We start from the raw sequence: 19433 nt of genomic DNA, 5'->3' as shown, positions 1-19433 counted from the left end.
TCAAAGATATAAGAGAAATCAATTTAAATGAAGCCCTAATTCTTTGCCCTAGATTTCTCAACATGGTATTGTTACCCACCATTTTGTGCGTGGTATCCCTAGATTTTTATTTATTTACTTATTGTTGGTGTTCATATATTAATCATACAATTCACCCAATTCCACCTGGGGCTCGATTGGTTATTTCAAGGCTATCATGCAAGGTATATGCATGCCACCGTTTCCCTACCCAACATTGAACATTCAATGATAACATAATGATGTGTAACAACAAGTAATAATTGTAACAACAATCAGAGTAACAAGAAGTTAAGACTCACAACAACACACTGAAATCATTGCACAAGAAGGAAATAACACAACAAAAATAAACCTATGCACAACTAATCCAACAGCGCCTGGTCAGGAGAGTGGGCCCAACTCCCTGATCAGGGCTGCGGCAAGATCAAGAACTATGAAATGCTCAAAAGATCAGAAATTGTATTAATCAAAATAACATTACAGAGGTTTGCTGTTACAACTTAGAATTATCATATATCTCCTAGTGGTGGCTTTCCCAGCCCTGTAATCACTACTTATACATTTCATTTAACAACTAACAATGCCTAAGATTACGACAGTTGTTTGCCTACAAATGCATAGCGATTCTTGAGATATAACATAATATAAAGATAACACTTGTGTTGGTCGATAAGTTGAACCACTGTTGCAGTTGATATCCAAAGATAGCGCTACGAGCTCGATAGTCATCATACGCTGAATCATGGTCTTGATCATCATTCCTCCAAATTTGCACATAAACTTAACTTAGCAAGCCGCTTTAGGCAATAATCCCCTACGACTACACTTCATCAATTAACAATTGACAAAGACATGACAATAGGTGTACCTTTGCTGTTTAGAATACAAATCGACCAACAAGGACATGAAATGAGTACAAGAAAGGGATAAAAAGGCGGGTAAAAAGTGGGCAAATTTAGCAACCAACATCTCCCCCCAACTAGCCTTTCTGCATGTCCTCATGCAACTCGTCTTCTGCGCAAATCTGGGTTAGAGCTATTGTGGTCAACATGGAGCTGTGCGAGGTCATATTTCGCGGTCATTTCTGTTCTGGGAACCTTATATCCATCTATGTGAAGGACTTCCACCAATCCTTGTGTACTACATAAGTTGGTGTGTATTGCTCAGCTGGCGATAAAACAATGGGAAACCGAAATCTTAGACCCATCCATCGGGTCCCACAAGTCTGAATACATGCAATATATCGTGGTATTCTGTCCAAAGCCCGAACAAAATTAGGGGCCCCAAAAGGTTCGCGTATCCTTACTGCAGATGACGACAACACCCATCGTTTCTGACAGTCGGCCTGGGCCTCCTCTTGACAAGTAAAAATTTGTTTTGTACACATGTTAGCGCACCACTTCTATGTTGCCAGCATCTGACCCTTCCGTCCTTCTATTCCCAAGAAGGTATGATGTTTGTTAAAAATATTCACAGCCTGACAATGCTCTGCTCGAACTACAAGTGGCCTATTCGCTTGGTTCTCTTCGAACATGTCGAAGGCTTTCTTCCATTTAACCTGGTTAATGTGAAGGAGGTGAAGGCTCTCAACTGAATATCCCCCACATATGGCACTGGATTGAACGATTGGTCGGTCCCTAGAAAATAATCGTGCATGTAGAGTTTGCACATTAAGTGCTGGTTTAGGATATTGTGACCCCTCAGGATCTGTAAAAACTGTATCGGATCTTCGATTTCATGGCTTATCTCCTGATGGATGCTCTCCAAACAGAAGAACAGGTACTGTTCATGGAGGAACATAGCATAAATATGAGCAGGAGGTTGGCATGCCATCACCTGCTGCGCCAGAGCAAACATTTCATCTTTGTCAGCCTTCAGTAGCTGCACTTGCTCTTCTAATTCCTCAATCTTTTTCTGTTGCTTTTCCCATTTCTGCTTTGCTTTTTTCCATCTGGCTCATGGAATCAATCACTACTTTCGTAGCTTGTTCTCGAATTCCTCTCACTCCTTCGCAGCGGGCTCCCAAAGAGATAGACCCCCGTTGAAGGCGAGATGCAGTAGCCTGCCATTTCTGAATTTCTGCGCTGAAGAAGAATTCCTGCGACTCAAACAGATGCACCCTGTCTGTGCGGCTGTTGAAGTGGTAGGTCTGTCTTTAGTCTGCTCTGGTGTTGAAGTCGTTCGGCCCCAGGATTTACGGCAACCCGACCGACATTCCTCTTATGCTTCCTCGCCTGTCTCCATAAGCATAACATTTGCTTCCTTAGCTTAATAATCGTCATTTTTAATTGCATATTCTCCTTCAATTGTGACCGATACCTTCCCATTAGCTTAATAATCTCCATTTTTAATTGCATATTCTCCTTAAATTGTGACCGATACCTTTCCTGGATGGGGGCCCTTCTCTTTGCGCACTGTTCAATGAATTCCTATTTGATAACGACCTCCTCCATTGGTCTCGCGACTGGTGTGGGATTTGGCGGATTGACGTGGAAACTCATGAACCGGATCCTCTTCCACCCTTATTTCTTCTCTCTGCTCCTCAACTCGGGGGATGGCCCCAACATCTTCTTCTGCAGGTCTTGGAACCTCCATATCTTCCCTGAATGACTCCGGAGCCACTGCAAGCCCTTGCGGAGTAGCATTTTCAACACCCTTTTCTTGTGGCTTCTCTGTTGCCCGATCATCTTCCTCCATTTGCTCAGAAATTGGTTCTGGCCCTTGCGGGTTGGTACCAACAACAATATTTTCTTCCAATGGCTCTGTGCAAACAACATCAACTGTTGATTTGGAGTAGCATCAGATGTGCTCTAGCCATGAAAATTGGTGGAGAGGCTAAAGCACATGAGATCTCCAAGACACAAAAATGGTTTGGGCAGATCCTACCCGGTTAAGGAGATATTAAAATAATTAATATTTTTAATGGAGTTCCTAAGTCTAAACTTAGGAAAAATAAAATTAATGGGTATTAATATAAAACCGGGTTAGAAGGTTCTAAAGGACATAGATCAAGCCAAATATAATCTTAGCAGTTGATTAGAGATGTAATTTCGGCCGTTGAAGGACCAACAGGAAAAGTATAAGAGGAGGCTTGAGGGTCAGTTGGAAGACACACCAGAGTGATCAGTGATTCGATTTTCTAAAGTGGGGTTTGCTAAGAGAAATCAAATCAGTGATTAGAGTTGCAGCGAGGCAGTGAGTACAAGGCAGAGAAGCAGAGATAGTGCCAGAAGACCAACGCAGAGGCAGAGAGGCAGATGTAGAGCCAGAGGGAGCCACGCGGAGGCTAGCAGAGACTGCGTAGAGGCCAGAAGGGCCTACGTCCTCCACGCAGAGGCTGCAAGAGTGACGCAGAGAGCCAAAGAGGTTTAACAAAGGCTCAGAGGGTTGACACAGGATTTCAGGCTGACGAAGAGGCTAGGAGGGCTGACCAGAGCCTCAGATTGTGCTGGAGAGGGTTTCGTGGGGCAGACTTTCCGAATATTTGCTTCTGAATAGAGAGGTATTTTTGCCAGATTATTTTCTCTGTCGGGTGAGCCAGTTTGGCACCTAGTTGTACTCAGAAAGACTGCATAATAATATAACCCTCAGAATTGCTGCACCTGTTGTCCCAAGTTGGGTTTTTCGGGGACAATTGTCCAAAAATAACGGTGTCACTTGTGTGTTTGTCTATTTCTTTCAGCTGTTGCTCTGTAGATGGTTGGGACTGTATTGTTTTTATTTCAATGTTTATATGGTTAAATAACTTGTTAGTAATTAAACAAGTAGGCGATATAAACCAGAGAATACAGATAAAATTTCTAATGGGTAATACTTAGAAATTTCAACATCAACCACAGTTTCTTCAACTTGCCCCTTGGTCGACACTGGTTCTTGTGTAATAGTGTCGACCACCAGTTCTTCAATTTGCCCAATTTGTCCACTAGTTGACACTGGTTCTTGTGTGACAGTGTCGACGATGGTGCCCGTAACTGTCCCTACAAATCTTAGTATTGGGGAAGAGATCTTTTCTTTCACCGAGCGTTTAGGGGAGCGAAATTTTCTTGCCCCTCTTGGCAGGGAAGCGGAAAGCGGAGAATGAGGGATATCCTCCTCGATTTCCATCCTTTCAACGCCTGCTGTTTCAATTCTTTCTCCTTCCCCTGGCTGTTCCTCACTCTCCTTCTCCTTTTCTTCCTATGCCACCTGTTTCTCCATTTTCGCTGCTTGTTAGGCAGTCAACACTGGTTCTTGTGTAACAACGTCGACTACGATTCCCTTTTCTTCCATCGGTTTCTCCACCACTTTGGCAGGCGACGCTGGTTCTTGTGTAACAACGCCGCCTACAGTTTCTTCCACTGCTGGCAATTCTTTGATCAGTTTAGCAGTCGACGCTGGTTCTTGTGTAGCAGCGTCACCTGTGCTTCCTTCTACTTCCATTGCTTTTGCTTCCACGTCGACAATTGACGCTGGTTCTTGTGTCGCAACGTCGCCTGCACTGCCTTCTACCTCCATCGCTTCTGCTTCTAGGTCAGCAGTCAATGTTGGTTCTTGTGTAACAACATTGTCTGCGGCCCCTTCCTCTATTGGTGATTCTACTGCAGCCTACTCCGTTGCCAATTCTTCCCATTGTTCTACAGCCGACGCTGGTTCTTGTGTAACAACGTCGTCTGCGACTTCTTCCTCTGCCACTAATTCTTCTTCCTCTCTTGTCGGCATCATGGCTGCAAGTTCCTCTTCTGCTAATTTAGTGAATTGTGGCCAAGCCACGAAAGTCTGTGACAAGGCATGCACCAGCAGCAGCCTGACAAGCCCGTGGTTTGTGAGGACCACCAACGGTTGACGTGATCGACGAGTAGACCGTGCCATTAACTGAAGGTTATTCCATAAGAAATATGGCATATCCAGAGAATGCACACGATGAAACCGAAGGCATGCAAGAAGTTTAAAATGGTATTTGAACAAGGTAGAGAGCTGACCTTCACAAGTAATGTATCGCACCACAAAGTACGCGACCTCGACCCATGGATGTGGCAAGGATTTTCGATCATATCCCCTTCCCTTTTGAACCACAGTTTCTCTTGCTTGCAAGAATAATTCCAGAAATTCTGGTAAGGGTGATTTCTGGGCGAACCATTTCTGCCCTCCTTGCGGCAACCCATTGACAGTCGAGATAATTTCTTCAGTGATAGGAATGTCCAGCCCACAGACTCTGGAATAATTCCCATCCAAATTCAATGCAAATTCGACTGTAACGGCTTCATCAAATCCCTACAACCTCTCAAAATAGGTGTGCCATCTTGCATTTTGAAAAACCTGCCATACATCCGGATGGCGTCGGACCTACGCTGTGTCTTCCAGTTCATGCCTAACAACTTGCCCACCCATTCTGCCAATTGCTCTGTAGCAGCACTTGAAGTAGCAACACTCAGAGTAGTAACAAAAACCATTGAGGGGAGTGTTAGCTGGTAAAGTTGCGATGACAGGGATTGCGGTGGCAAAGGATGCGGTGAAAGGGAAATCTGGGTAGATGTTATGGGGAAAATCCATGGTGGATTGTGGTAATAACGACAATTATTACAACGCATTGGGAAGGACCGTAATTCAATGCAATCGTACGTAGTTCAAGTTCCAATGCGTATGGATAAATGTGCAAGGTATGGTGGGGATCAAAATAATGACGTGGAATGTACGAGTTGGTGCAAGGTTCAACAACGATAATGACAGATCATCATTGCTATTAAATATGACATCTTTAACATTAAATATGATACCTCCCCCCAACTAAGGGATGATCGTCCATGGTCATGTCTAGTCATGTCATAGGTGAAATATCAATCAAATCCACGAAGTCGGTTGGGGACGTACCTGGCAACTTACCTTGATGGAGTAACAACATCGGAGGAGTAACAACCCCGGATGAGTACTTAGACCTAACTGCTATGAACGGAGTAACAACACCGAAGGATTAACAACACTAGTGTACTTAGACAATCGCAACGAACAGAGTAACAACACCAGTGTACTTAGACGAAATCGCCGAAATCGCCATGAACGAAGTAACATCACCGAAGGAGTAACAACACCAGTGAAGTACTTAAGACGAAATCAGCATCCGCAGAGTAACAACACTGGGGGAGTAACAACATCGAAGGAGTAACAACACCAAAGGAGTAACAACACCAGTGAAGTACATAGACGAAATCAGTATCCCAGAGTAACAACACCGGAGGAGTAACAACACCAGTGAAGTACTTAGACGAAATCAACATCCGCAGAGTAATATCACCGAGGGAGTAACAACACCAGTGGAGTAGCAGCACCAACGAAGTACCTGCAAGGAAAATAATGAGAGAGTAGTAACAACATTTTATTGTATATATATATGTGTGTGTGTGTGTATTTTTATTTTTGTAAGCAAGAGGTGCAGAGGAATAGTTCTTTGCACTAACAATTTCAAAACCAGAATTATCAGAGAGATGTTTGATAAAGGTGTCTTTAGAAACTGGACAGTGATACAATCTGAGGCGGTGTCCATTTACAATCAGGTGAGTGTGTGCTTCATCGATTGTTACGAGTTTAACAGTCCCGTTATCAAGCACCGTGTCAACTTCATATCGTCCCATCCATCTAGAGCAAAGTTTTCCTTTAAAATCTTTGAACCGAGAGTCATAGAGAAATGCCCAATCTCCTCTTTGAAACACCTTTTTCTGATAAATATATCATGCCATTTAGTTTGTTGCTATTGAATCGCAATAGTGTTCTGGACAACTATCAAACGAATTTCATCCAACTCATTTAACTGTTCCAGTCGGTGTTTCTGGGCTTCTGAAAGATCCAAACCTACTTCAAGGGCTGTCTTGAGCGTCTTAATTTCGAATTCCACCGGAAACAAAGGGGATTTCCCATAGACAAGCTCGTATGGTGAAAATCCTGTTGTGTTTCGCCATGTTGTTCTATACGCCCAAAGTGCCTCAGGAAGCTTTTTGGCCCAATTTCGGCGATGGTTTGCTACAGTCTTCGTAAGGATATTCTCCAACACTTTATTTGTACTCTCGACTTGACCATTCGCCTGAGGATGATATGGAGATGTCACCCTGTGCTTGATTCCATACTTCTTCATAAGTCCTGCTATCAGATGTGATGTGAACTGCACCCCTCCATCTGAAACTATCTCTCTAGGAGCTCCGTACCGAGCGAAAATTTCTTCGAATAAGAAGTCTGAGACAACTTATTCTGTTGCTTTCACAATAGCCTTGGCCTCTACCCACTTTGTCACATAATTCGTGCAAACCAGAATGTGGACTTTCTGATGTGAAGATGGATTGAACGGTTCAACAAAATTGATAACCCATTTCTCAAAGGGCTCAAGAACTAGTTGAGGCTGTAACGACATCTCATCCGATCGACCAGGCTGTCCCATCCGCTGGCAGCTATCGCACCCTCAAACATATTTCCTTGCATCACGAAAAATAGAGGGCCAATAGTACCCCATCTGTAACACCTTATGACCTGTCCTCTTATCTGCAAAATGCCCTCCACAGGGGCCATCGTGAGCAGCTTTCAATATTTCATAGATGTCATCTTCACTTATGCAGCGCCAATTTTGTTGATCAGGTCCTGTATAAAAGAGGTATCCCTCTATCCACAAATAATAGGCACTATGATGGATAATCTTTTGCTGCTCTTTGTATGGCAAGTGTTGAGGTACTTTTCCTATAGCAAGATAGTTAACAATATCTGCATACCACAGAGTGAGTAGAAATTGCAAAAATATGTTCATCTGGAAAACTATCCTCTACAGGTGTACCTTCATCACTAGTATCCAGCCTAGACAGGAAATCTACAACTACATTATCTTTCCCTGGCTTATCTACAATGGTGATATCAAATTCTTGAATTAATAATAACCATCTCGTAATACGACCAGGAGTTATCGGTTTATTCATCAGATACCTGATGGTTGTATGATCAGTGTGCACGAAAGTGGGATACCCTGTAATGTAATGCCAAAACTTATTAATAGCATAAATAACAGCAAAAAAATCTTTTTCAGTTATCATATAGTTCAGTTTAGCAGGAGTCAGATTCTTGTTGGCGTAATAAATTGCGTATGGTTTCCTGTCCTCCCGTTGTCCGAAGACTGCCCCTACTGCTGTGTGAGAAGCATTTGTAGAGATATGAAACAGGAGCTTCCAGTCAGGACCACGTAACATCGGAGCATTGCAAACTAGTTTTTTGATTTTCATAAAGGTCATTTCACATTCATCTGTCCACACAAACTCTGCATCCTTAGGTAACAATTGAAAAAGTGGAAATGCTATCTTAGATTTTTTTTCTCTATAAAACGTCTATAATAGCCAACATAACTGATGAAACTACGCACTTGTGCAACTGAAAGTAGGTGTCCCAACACTATTCCTTGTTTCATCATCATATGACATTTCATTGTACTAAGAGAAACATGTGTTTTCTTACATCTTTTAAGTACTTTCTCTAAGTTTTCCAGACCTTTTTCAAAAGAATCCCCATATGGGGTGAAGTCATCCATGTAGATTTCAACACTATCATTGACTAGATCAGAAAAAATTCCTAATATTGCCCATTGAAAGGTAGCAAGAGCATTACAAAGATCGAATGGGAGGACTCGGTATGCAAAGTTTCCCCAAGGGCATGTGAAGGTAGTTTTATCTTGATCCTCAAGAGCTATTTGGATTTGGTTGTACCCACTAAATCCGTCCAGAAAGGAGAACTACTTTCCGACTAATGTATCAAGGACCTGGTCAATAAAAGGTAAGGGAAAATGATCTTTTTGAGTTGCTTTATTTAATTCCCTGTAATCAACACAAATCCGCCACTTGCCATTCTTCTTTGGAACAATGACTAGTGGGGATACCCATTGACTGTTCGAGATTGGGTAAATAAATCCCACATCCAATAGTTTCTGTAATTCGTCTTTGACAATGTTCTTTAAAGTAGGATTCATTCTTCTCTGTGGTTGCCTAACAGGTCAACATTCTTCTTTAATGTATATGTGATGAGTACATAAGTCAACAGGGATTCCTTTCATATCTATATATTCCCAAGCGAAGGCTTCTTTCTGTTCCCGAAGGACTTTCAATAACCGTTCAGACTGGGAAGGTGAAAGGTCAAGATTAACATTCAACGTCTTCCCTGGTTCAATTTCTATAGGAACACTGTTATGGGGTACAATTACAGGAACGTTTTCAACTTCAGTCTCTAGTTCAATGGCTTCCTGAACATTGCAACTCATAACAAATTCTAATAGCTGGCGGGTTGAATCAGAAACGAAGTTGGGGCTGCTGATAAAGGTACTAATGGCATCATCTTCCGTTTCATCCTTAAAACAGAGGGCCTCACCAATAGTAAGAATTGGTCTAATTTCTTCGTTTTCAGGTTCGAACCCTTTTGCAGGTAGAGATTTTTGTATTAAGGTAAATCCTGGTTTATCTGGTGAACTCGGTTTTGCAGGGGGATAAAGGATAAGATTCTTTGTAACTTCCCCATTAGATATTACCATATTTCTTGACCGACACCCAATGTAAGCGTCTACGGTTGCAAGCCAAGGTCTTCCTAAAATCAAAGGATGCCCACCAACTGGGGATTGGGTATGTAATACCAAAAGATCGACAGGGTACTGCCATGAGTCTATTGAAATGGTTATATCTTCCAACTTCCCTACCGGTCTTATAGTAGACCGATTTGCCAATTCTAGGACGGTGGGAGTTGGTTTAAGGTTTCGCAGGCCCAAGGTAATCACAATTGCAGAAGTTATGACATTAATTGCTGCTCCCAAGTCTACCAACACATTTGGGATATCAACCCCATTAATCTGTACTGTAAGAATTGGGTTCCCTGGATCCCCGTACTTAACAGGTGTAGGCTTCCCCAACATTATGTCTGATAATTTCCCATAATGTGAATAGTGAGTGGATCCTTTGGTTTTCTTCCAAGTTTCTTAGAGAAATATTCTTTGATTGTTTTGGCATAAATCGGTACGTCCCTCATAGCCTGAAGTAACAAGATTTTGACAAATAAATTTTACAATTCCCCTAAAAAGTCAAATTCAGGATGAGGACTTTGTTTGCTTAAGGATAGTCTCTCAGGGTAAGGTGGACTAGTCTGACATCCTCTAGTAACAATTGTTTGAGAAGGGGGTTGTTGTTCCATAGGAGTTTGCGTTGACTCATCCCTAGTTGTTCCAGCAGAATTCCTAGGTTCTAGTTCTGAGACTTCATCATCAGTATGTTCAACAATTATTGGTGAAGTCTGAGTATTTACCACTCGACTGGACTAGAGATTTAATTCATTTCATTCCGCAGTGGCAATACTGTATGCAGGAAGGTTGAGTGTCTCAACGTGTTAAGCACCCCTATTGTTTGGATTTGGGTTGGATTGAACAGGAAGTTGTGGACAAAGAGGAGGATTACTGATTAAGGATTAAGGAGGATGCTTCTTCTAGCCATGTCACTGACAAATGATTGTTCTTCATGTTTGAGCAGTCCTCCCCTTGTTGTGTTGATGGCCCAAAGGTGGATGTTTGTGATGAGGTTCATTTACCTAGTTTTGAGGAAGTGTTAGTTTCCCCTCTTAAAGGTGGGGAATCATGGTTTTTCGCTAGGTATAATGATGGTTTAACACCTTGTTTTTCCAATAATATCATTTTAGCTGTGTCTAAGCCATTTGCTTCCTCATGCCATGACGATGATATGCGTGAGGTAGCTCTCCATCGGATGTTCATGAGCTTGATTATAAATATCTCTATCTTTTGTTTTAACTTTTAAGGAACACATTCAATTCTGCAAATTGGTGTGTTTCCCTTCCTCCATAGTTCCTTTCTATGATGTATGAGTCTCCTATTTTCCCACCTCCCGCCCTTGTGATCCTACATATGATTCTTCCTATCTTTACTTTTGGATTTATTACATGAATAATCATAGAGGTGAGTGTTCTTATACTGATCTACTGATATGTTGGTTGCATTGGCTCTATGATTACACTTAGCATTTGCATAATATAACCATGCATGTTAGAATATGATGGTTTTCATATTGATTTTTACATTAGAATTTAATGTCATATTATGTTATCATGCTAGATTAGATTTGCATTTTAGGATATATTTTATTTCCTGTTGATTTTATCGACTAACAAAAGCATGGGTGATCAATGGACGATATCAAAACACGCTGCGTCATTTGATTTGTCTATGATGTGTAGGCAATAGGTCTACTGTCCCAAGAGATTGTTGGTGTTCTCATGACCTCCCTGCTAAAGTACATGGTTCGTGCATTCTACTGAGAGCTCATGTCCCAGTTGGAGCTAGATGTTACCCACCACTACTGGGTGGCCCCTATAGGAGAAATTTTCTCTTGTATTTGTCTTCTGCCGGCAGCCAACAACCCCTTGCAGCCACTTGATCACTGGATGTGCTACTATCCTTTGCCACCTGAGCTAGCCATTATGGGCCTTCGCCCATTTTTGATGATCGTATGTTTGAAGGTGGGCCTTCCAACCTCGAAGGTATGCTTTTTCATTATGTAATTGGGTGTTTATGCTTGCTTTTCTTGGGCATATTTGGGCATGGATTAGTGGAGGGATTTAGTCGAAAGAATGGGATTTGACTGTACTCTTGTTCCCTGACCTCAACTTGGGAGTTGATCTTTTATCCTAGTCCCATGGAATCTCCTTTATTGGCCATTATCTTTAGGAGTGGCACTACATGAGAAAACTTGATTTTGGTTGCGTGGTCCTGCTTCTCGATACCACATATCTCACTCCCCTTCTCTCATTACAAACCCTCTTCACATTTTCCGCATGTGGGTCCACATTTGTCCATTGGGTCCATAAGGTGTTAGCCTTCACTTCCCCTTGTCCACCTCTTGGGTTGGGCTTGGAACGACGCCCCAGAGGTTAATGCACTTAAAAATAAAGATAAAAGCATGATATGGCCACATTCAACAGGAAATGTACCACGAAATGCAAAATATGGCTTCATTGGTATGGCTTGTTTTAACAAATTTGAGCTATTTGAGCATTAAACAAAAATTCCAAACTATCGTCCAAAGGTTGAGGAAAACTCTTAACAAATAATTGTTTCGCCAAATAGTCTTGTTCTGAATGGCGTTGTTCTCTTCTCCCATATAGGTCACCATTATCTTGCCTTTTCTTTGCAAACCTCGTTGGGTGGTTCAAGAAATAGACCACAATTAAGTTCAAGCATGTGAGAGGGAGGTGGGCAACTCCTTTTGTATCTAGTTGCCTCGCTTGTAATTGGATGATGATGATATTGTGACATATGGTGATTTGTTGTGATGTAACATGCCTCCATATCCATAAACCTATGAGGATTAAGGTATTGGTTGATAGTGTCAACCCCCATATTTAGGGAGAGCCCCTATTTTTCATTTGTTGGAGAGTCAACTTGATAATTATGCTCTCTTGAAACCTTGTAGAAGAGACTTTTTCTAGTTCATAGATCTCCTTATGAATTCAAACTAGCATTAATACTATCCTGCTGTCAGATGAGTTTGATTTCAAGATCATGAATTGGATGGTTATGATTGAGTCTCCTATGGCAGTTGAATACTTTGTTTTAGATTTATTTTTTAGAAGAAGGCCTTAACTTGAGTGTTTGTGGACTTAAGTTCCTGTACCCTAGGTGAAAGTTGTTTCAAGTTGTCCCTCAGGATCAAGGATGACCTCCTAGAGACCTTCCACCCCTTTGTAGTTATATTCCTTACCGTCCTTAACCTTGTTCATTTGAAAACTCGTAGATAGAAAGGGTGCTTTTTTGCATCCCAAGATCAACATTGTTACCTTTTTTTGTTTGTTAGCATGTTTGTGACTTGTGAGACCGTTGACATCTAAGCTATTAAAATCACCTCGGGATGGCACCCGACTTGGGCCACACCAACTCTTAAGATGGCTAGATTTTTTTTGGTGTCTCTTGTTGACTATTGCGAGTTTCGAACTTGTTGAAGAATGTAACTAGTGTTGGTCTTCATAATTGTACTTGAGTTATAATGTAATGTATTTATCAAAAGAAAGAAAAATAAATTTTGTTATTAAAGGAATTGACTTATTGAAGCATGGGTTTCATGATCGGGTCAATTGTTTTTAGTTCAAAGCCTCCATTGAAGGCTTCTAGGGTGTATGTCAAGTGTCTTTGTCCATGTCATATTATAAAAGACCCTTCTTGGTCTCTATTTGTCAAAGAAGAAATTCATTTTATTGTAAAATAGGTCAATTAGGCCTCGTCCACCAAGTTGCCCTCAAACTAGGCAAGTCGACCTAAACAGAGGGGCAAAAACTCTTATATAAAGGCAACAACTCGACCTCATTTGTCACTCATACTCACAAGTTCAATCTGCAACTTCTGGGGCCAGAAAAAGTGCGAATTTCAAAGAAAGAAGAGGAAAGGGCTAGCGAAGAAGAAGGAAGTCTCTCTCAAGCATAAGAAGTCAAAATTCTCTCTCTCTCTCTCTCACATGTGTGAAGCTGTTGGAGGGGCTGAAAACTACAGAGCTAAAGTTGGGTCGAAACTCTGTATCTGGGGGTCGAAATTTTGTAGTTGGGAAGTCGAACTTCTGGATTGTTGCTGGGTTGAAGTTGCTGGATAAGAAGAGACTACTAAATCATCTTGGAAGGATGACTTGGTGGAGGAGGAAGGTTGGTTGGTCTGAGGTCTTGGTCTATCTCATTTTGAATTTACTGAAGGAAGAATTTTTGTCTGGGTTTTTCCCCTATATAGGGGTTTTAGCCCTGGCTGAGTGCCTACATCTGGTGTGCTTGATCTTTGTGTTTTGGTCTTGGTAATTGCTTGATGAAACTAAGATAAAAGAACATAAGAAAAATAATAGGAACTCAAAGAAATTACAACTAATTATCAACAAGAGAAAATCTTTCTGCCTTTCTGATTTTCTAACATGGTTTCAGAGCTAAGGTTAAAGAAGGAAGAAAAAGGCAGCCTGAAGATCTACTGAAAGGACAAAAAGTAGTTTTAGGGTTAAGTCACAAGGAGTAGCAAACATCAATATGACAAACTCAATGAAGACAAAAAACAAACTAGAAGGAGCCTCCAACTACAGGGCATGGAAAAAGAGGATAGATCTTATCCTCAAAAAGCACAAAGTATTGAATCTTGTTCAAGGGAAAATGAAGAAACCAACAGATCAAGTAGAGAAGGAGAAGTTTAGGGAATCCGAAATTGTAGCCATGAACCTAATAGTGGATGGAGTAAAGGACAACTTAATTCCATACATTTCCAACATAGATTCCGCTCAAGAAATGTATGAGGCTCTCTCCAAATTATTCACAATCAAGAACATTGGTCAAATAACAAGCCTCAAGAATGAACTAAGAACTGTTAAGATAACGAATGATGACACCGTTTCATCATATTTTATAAGGATATCTAGAATCAGAGATGAACTCCAAGCAATAGATGAAGTTGTAACAGAAAAATAGCTCGTAATTACTGCTCTTCTAGGACTACCGAAATCTTGGAGTGCTTTTGCATCAGGAATCAACAGTTGGAAGGATACACCAACATTTGAGCAAATGTGGAATGCATGCAGTCAAGAAGAAGCTCAAATATCATTAGTAAACAACAAGAAGGAAGATGAAGAAGAAAACACCTCTAATGCCTATTTTGCTCATCACAAGAAGAAGGGAACCTTCAAGAAGTTCAAAGGACCAAAGAAGAAAGTTGACCTATCAAAGATTGAATGCTATAATTGCCATAAGATGGGTCATTATAAAAGTCATTGTCTTAAGAATCCAAGGAATAAGAAGAGAGATAAGGATCAAGCAAATATTGCCGATGAAGCACCACCGAAGAAGAATAAGACTGAGGAATTAGAATTCAAGGAATTATCCTACTAAGTCCTATCCTACATATCCTTCTTAGTATTGTATTATTTTCCTTTATGTTCTGATTTCTAGAGTTTTCTATTCTAACATGTCTTGTTAAGAACATTTTTGAATTATTTTGATAGGTTGTAGGCATCCCTCAAAACGATTGGGTTAAGAGGGAGCCTCCACCCTTTCACCAAAAAGATAAGTATTTTGTTCTTTGTTTCATCTTTTCATGTTTGGTTTCCTCCTCACATTAAGACTTGTTTATATTGTATGCTAATAACTTTTTTTTATATTTTCCTTGGTTAGGAAAGGCTGCAAAATACACAAAGGTTATGGAGGAGACCTCAAAGAATAAACTTGAAGCGTGGAAGAAGTTATGCTACAAAGGAAGTCCTTCAATAATTGATGTCCTACAAGGTTTGTGTCTTAGACTATAAGCTTTATCATAAAGTTCTCTTCATGTAAAAGGTACGATCATTCTTCTTTTGAAATTTACTTTACATTACTGACATCGTTATCTATAGGGTTTCGAATCACAAAAGATTCTTGTTAGGGTGATTAATCATTAGATTGAATCTACCCTCATGATATTATTTGATCATTCTTGTGTAACCCTAACTCTTAGGGTTCACTATAAAACCCTAACCACTTGTTGCTAAGGGCATGTTAATAATAATTATGAAACCCTAGTTTACTTAGGGTTGTTGTTCTTTGATGATTAAGGTTTTGATATTGTTATGTTAGAAATCCTAGCCCTTTAGGGTTTGTTGTTAATGTCTAAATAATGTATTGAAACCCTAGATATTTAGGGTTTGACTATAGTAAGATCCTAGGAAAGAAGCCTTAGCCCAATAATTTTTTTTTGTATATACAACTTTGATGCACTGAGGTTTGTGTCCTGGGTTTACCTAATAGGTATGAATATTGATGAGAAATGCTAGTACATAAAATCCTAGATATGTATATTCGAGCCCTAGTAGAGATTGATATTCTAGGATGTGATTGTTTTCTGATATAGTTTTGATAAAATCTAGGGTTTGCAACAAACCCTAGTAGAGTATGGCATGTAGATTTTGAAAATTGGTGAAACCTTAGATGTATAGTAGGATTGTTATTTGATTGAATTACTGATATCTAAGGCTTTGTGTCTTGAAGATTGAGTCTAGGGTTTATGACAAAACCCTAGCAAGAAGTTGAAGTCCAATATGTAAAAAGATGTTTCTCTTGCTAATTATGAACTTAACTAAGTTTAGGCGTTTGATATCCAAAAATCTAAATACATCCCATTGTAGTAACATGATTTTGATATAGTTAACTTCATGGTTCTGTATTTTTTTGTTGTACTTGTTATTAAAGTTTTGCAGGTACATAATATTCAAGATGTTGAAGATTTTCGTAAGTGAAGATGACTTGATAATATTGATAAGCATGATGAAGGAAGTTATGATAAACAAGATAACCTTGATATTGTAAGAAGGAATAGAAGACATGGAAGGTTCTCTGATGTTATAAAAGAAGGAGTGGTTGATCTCCCTAAGTTAAGAGGGAGCTTGGATAGAAGAAAGGGGATATCTCTCGAGTTGAGAGGGAGGGCATATTATGGCAGTGAATGCTTTGAAGTAAGCAAAAGATTTGAGAAAGATTTGAAGATGTATTTGGCGCTGTTGAAGAAATGAAAGAAGAAGACAGCTTCCAACAAATTGTAGATTGGATAATTTGATGATGATATAAGCAACATCTGAATGAATGAGGACCCCGAAGGTTTGTGTTTACTTATATGTATATTTGAAAGTTTATTATTGATTGGGGTTTGTGTTTGTACATGTAAATCTCTCCATAAAAATATTGAACACTCTGAAAGCATGCTTGGACAAATGGATATATCTAACTTGATAGGGAGAGTTGAAGCATTTAATGGTGGATGCTTGGGAGGACATTTGGCCGACCTATGTGTTGATGTCAAGATCCCGAAGAAGGAGGGTGGCGTTGGTCATGGAGCTCCGACCTTGGATACACACCTAGATCCCTGGGTTGGTGGTAGAGCTTAAAAGGTTGATGGTACCTAGAGTTGGCTAAAGCTTGAGTCCATCTTAGTCCCACTTGGATAGAATACCTTGGTCAGGTATCTAGTTCACAACACTGAGTGTGCTAGAACTCTTCATAGTTCATTTTGGGATCTTCCATGTACCTCTATATATATGTAATTATGAATACCTCCCTAGTTAAGAGGGAGAGTTGAAGAACGTAACTAGTGTCGATCTTCGTAATTGTACGAGTTATAATGCAATGTATTTATCAAAAGAAAGAAAAAGAAATTTTATTATTAAAGAAATTGACTTATTAAAGCATGGGTTTCATGTTCGAGTCAATTGTTTTTAGGTCAAAGCCTCCATTGAAGGCTTCTAGGGTTTATGCCAAGTGTCCTTGTGCATGTCATATTGTAAGAGACCCTTCTTGGTCTCTACATGTCAAAGAAGAAATTTATTTTATCGTAAAATAGGTCAATTAGGCCTCCTCCACTGAGTCGGCCTCAAACTGGACAAATCGGCCTAAACAAAAGGGAAAAAAAATACTATATAAAGGCAGAAACTCGACCTCATTTGTCACTCATACTCACAAGTTCGATTTGCAACTTCTGGGGCCAGAAAAAGTGCAAATTTCAAGGAAAGAAGAGGAAAGGGCTGAAGAAGAAGGAAGTTTCTCTCAAGCATAAGAAGTTGAAATTCTCTTGATCTCTCTCACATGTGTGAAGCTGTTGGAGGGGCCTAAAACTGCAGAGTTGAAGCTAGGCCAAAATTCTATAGCTGGGAAGTCGAACTTTTGGATTGTTGATGGGTTGAAGCTTTTGGATAAGAAGAGACTACTAGATCATCTTGGATGGATGACTTGGTGGAGGAGGAAGGTCTGATGGTCTAAGGTCTTAGTCTATCTCACTTTGAATCTACTTAAGGAAGAGTTTTTGACTGGGTTTTCCCCTATACAGGGGTTTTAGCCTTGGCTGAGTGCCTTACATCTGGTGTACTTGATCTTCATGTTTTGGTCTTGGCAATTGCTTGATGAAATTAAGATAAAAGAAGAACATAAGAAAAATAATAAGAACTCAAAGAAATCACAAGTAATTATCAACAAGAGAAAATCTTTTTCCATTTCTGATTTTCTAATAGTACCTTGGCTGCCTTATAAAACAAAACCCTTGAAACCTTGATTACGCCAGTGGGATTTGATGATCATCATTGCTACCTTTTTTTTGTCATCTTTAGGTTTATGTAGAAGTACAAAATAGTAATGAAGGCACACCTTTTATCTCTGTCTAGATTACCTTAACAGTGATTTGGGAATTGGTAGCCATATCACTTGTTTGATAGTAGGCAATAGTCATTATAATAATTGTCCAAACTGGATATTGTTGATCAAGCAAAAGGCAGAGTATGGAGTTCATAACAATTGATGTATTGAAAATTTAGAAGAAGGTGCCTTAGAAGCCAAGTAAGAGGACACATCCAACTTGCATGTCAGACACGTGACATGCTACGACACGTGCGTAAATGTGTCTGACACCAAGGTGTGAAAAAAACCTATGGGGACTCTTAAAATGATTTTTCTAGATGAAGACAAGGACATGGGATGCATTTCTTGACAAGATGGGTTTGGATGGTAGTCTTGAGTTGGCATTATCCAACTTGGATCTTAATGAATCAATGTTAGAGACGGTCACTTTTGTGATGGTAATCCTCTTGAGGAGTCATCCCCCACACCAATAGATGCATATCTTGGAGTAGGTATAGAGGAGAGGGGATGGAGGAGAGAGTAGTGTCAATGGTGGTGATTTTGATGATTTTGACAGGGAGGATGATTGCTAGCACTGATGAGCTATGGGATTCTTCTATGTATGGTTCTATTATCTACCCTATTTTGTGTTTGCCGTTGGCATTCTCACCTACAGTATTAGTGGCTCGATATGTATGTGATGCATTTTGATTTTGATGACATCAAATCACCCATTGAGAAAATTACAATTTATGGTTCTAACTTCTAAACTTCTGTTTCATGACATGTGTAATGAAAATTCTAATTCTTGTGTGTTTGGTCATCCTTGATGTAGTAACTAGTTGTATCAATATTTTGTAAATGTTCTATTTTCTTAAAAATTTAGATCTTTGTCTATATACATGAACCGTGACCCCGGTGTCCTATTTCTAGGGTTGATGTGTCCCACACATCGATACTCATATCGATGTGTTCTCGGTGCCCCTCGTCTTTGTGTCATGTGACTTAGCTTAGAAGTCTTGCAGTTTTGATGTTGGTTGTAAAGTCGCAGAGCTCAATGACAGTTTTTGAGAGACATTCTGCCCATCTACTTTTTAAGAGATTAGGATAATGATTTGGCCAGGTGCACAAATATTGATAGAATGACTTGAAAGTTGAATATAAATGTACAAGGGTGTACGTTAATTGATCCATGAACCGTTTGACCTCTGTTTACATGAATGAGTTATAATGTTAGTATAGTCTATAGGATACCCCTTATCTTTCATGAATCAGTTATTCAT

At 40.0% G+C, this 19433-nt stretch overlaps 1 protein-coding gene across 1 annotated transcript in view; it reads left to right on the top strand.

The window, feature by feature from the left end:
• The window catches only part of PYRD (pyrimidine d), a 302811-nt gene that overhangs the window by 56189 nt on the left and 227189 nt on the right, over positions 1–19433 (top strand). The gene's annotated exons all lie outside the window — the stretch shown is intronic.

The sequence above is a fragment of the Pinus tabuliformis genome, chromosome 6 (assembly GCF_031772625.1).
Source record: "Pinus tabuliformis cultivar Carrire ecotype Pingquan chromosome 6, CPIR1, whole genome shotgun sequence".
Classification (NCBI taxonomy): Eukaryota; Viridiplantae; Streptophyta; class Pinopsida; order Pinales; family Pinaceae; genus Pinus; species Pinus tabuliformis.
This window is presented reverse-complemented; position numbering and strand designations above follow the sequence as displayed.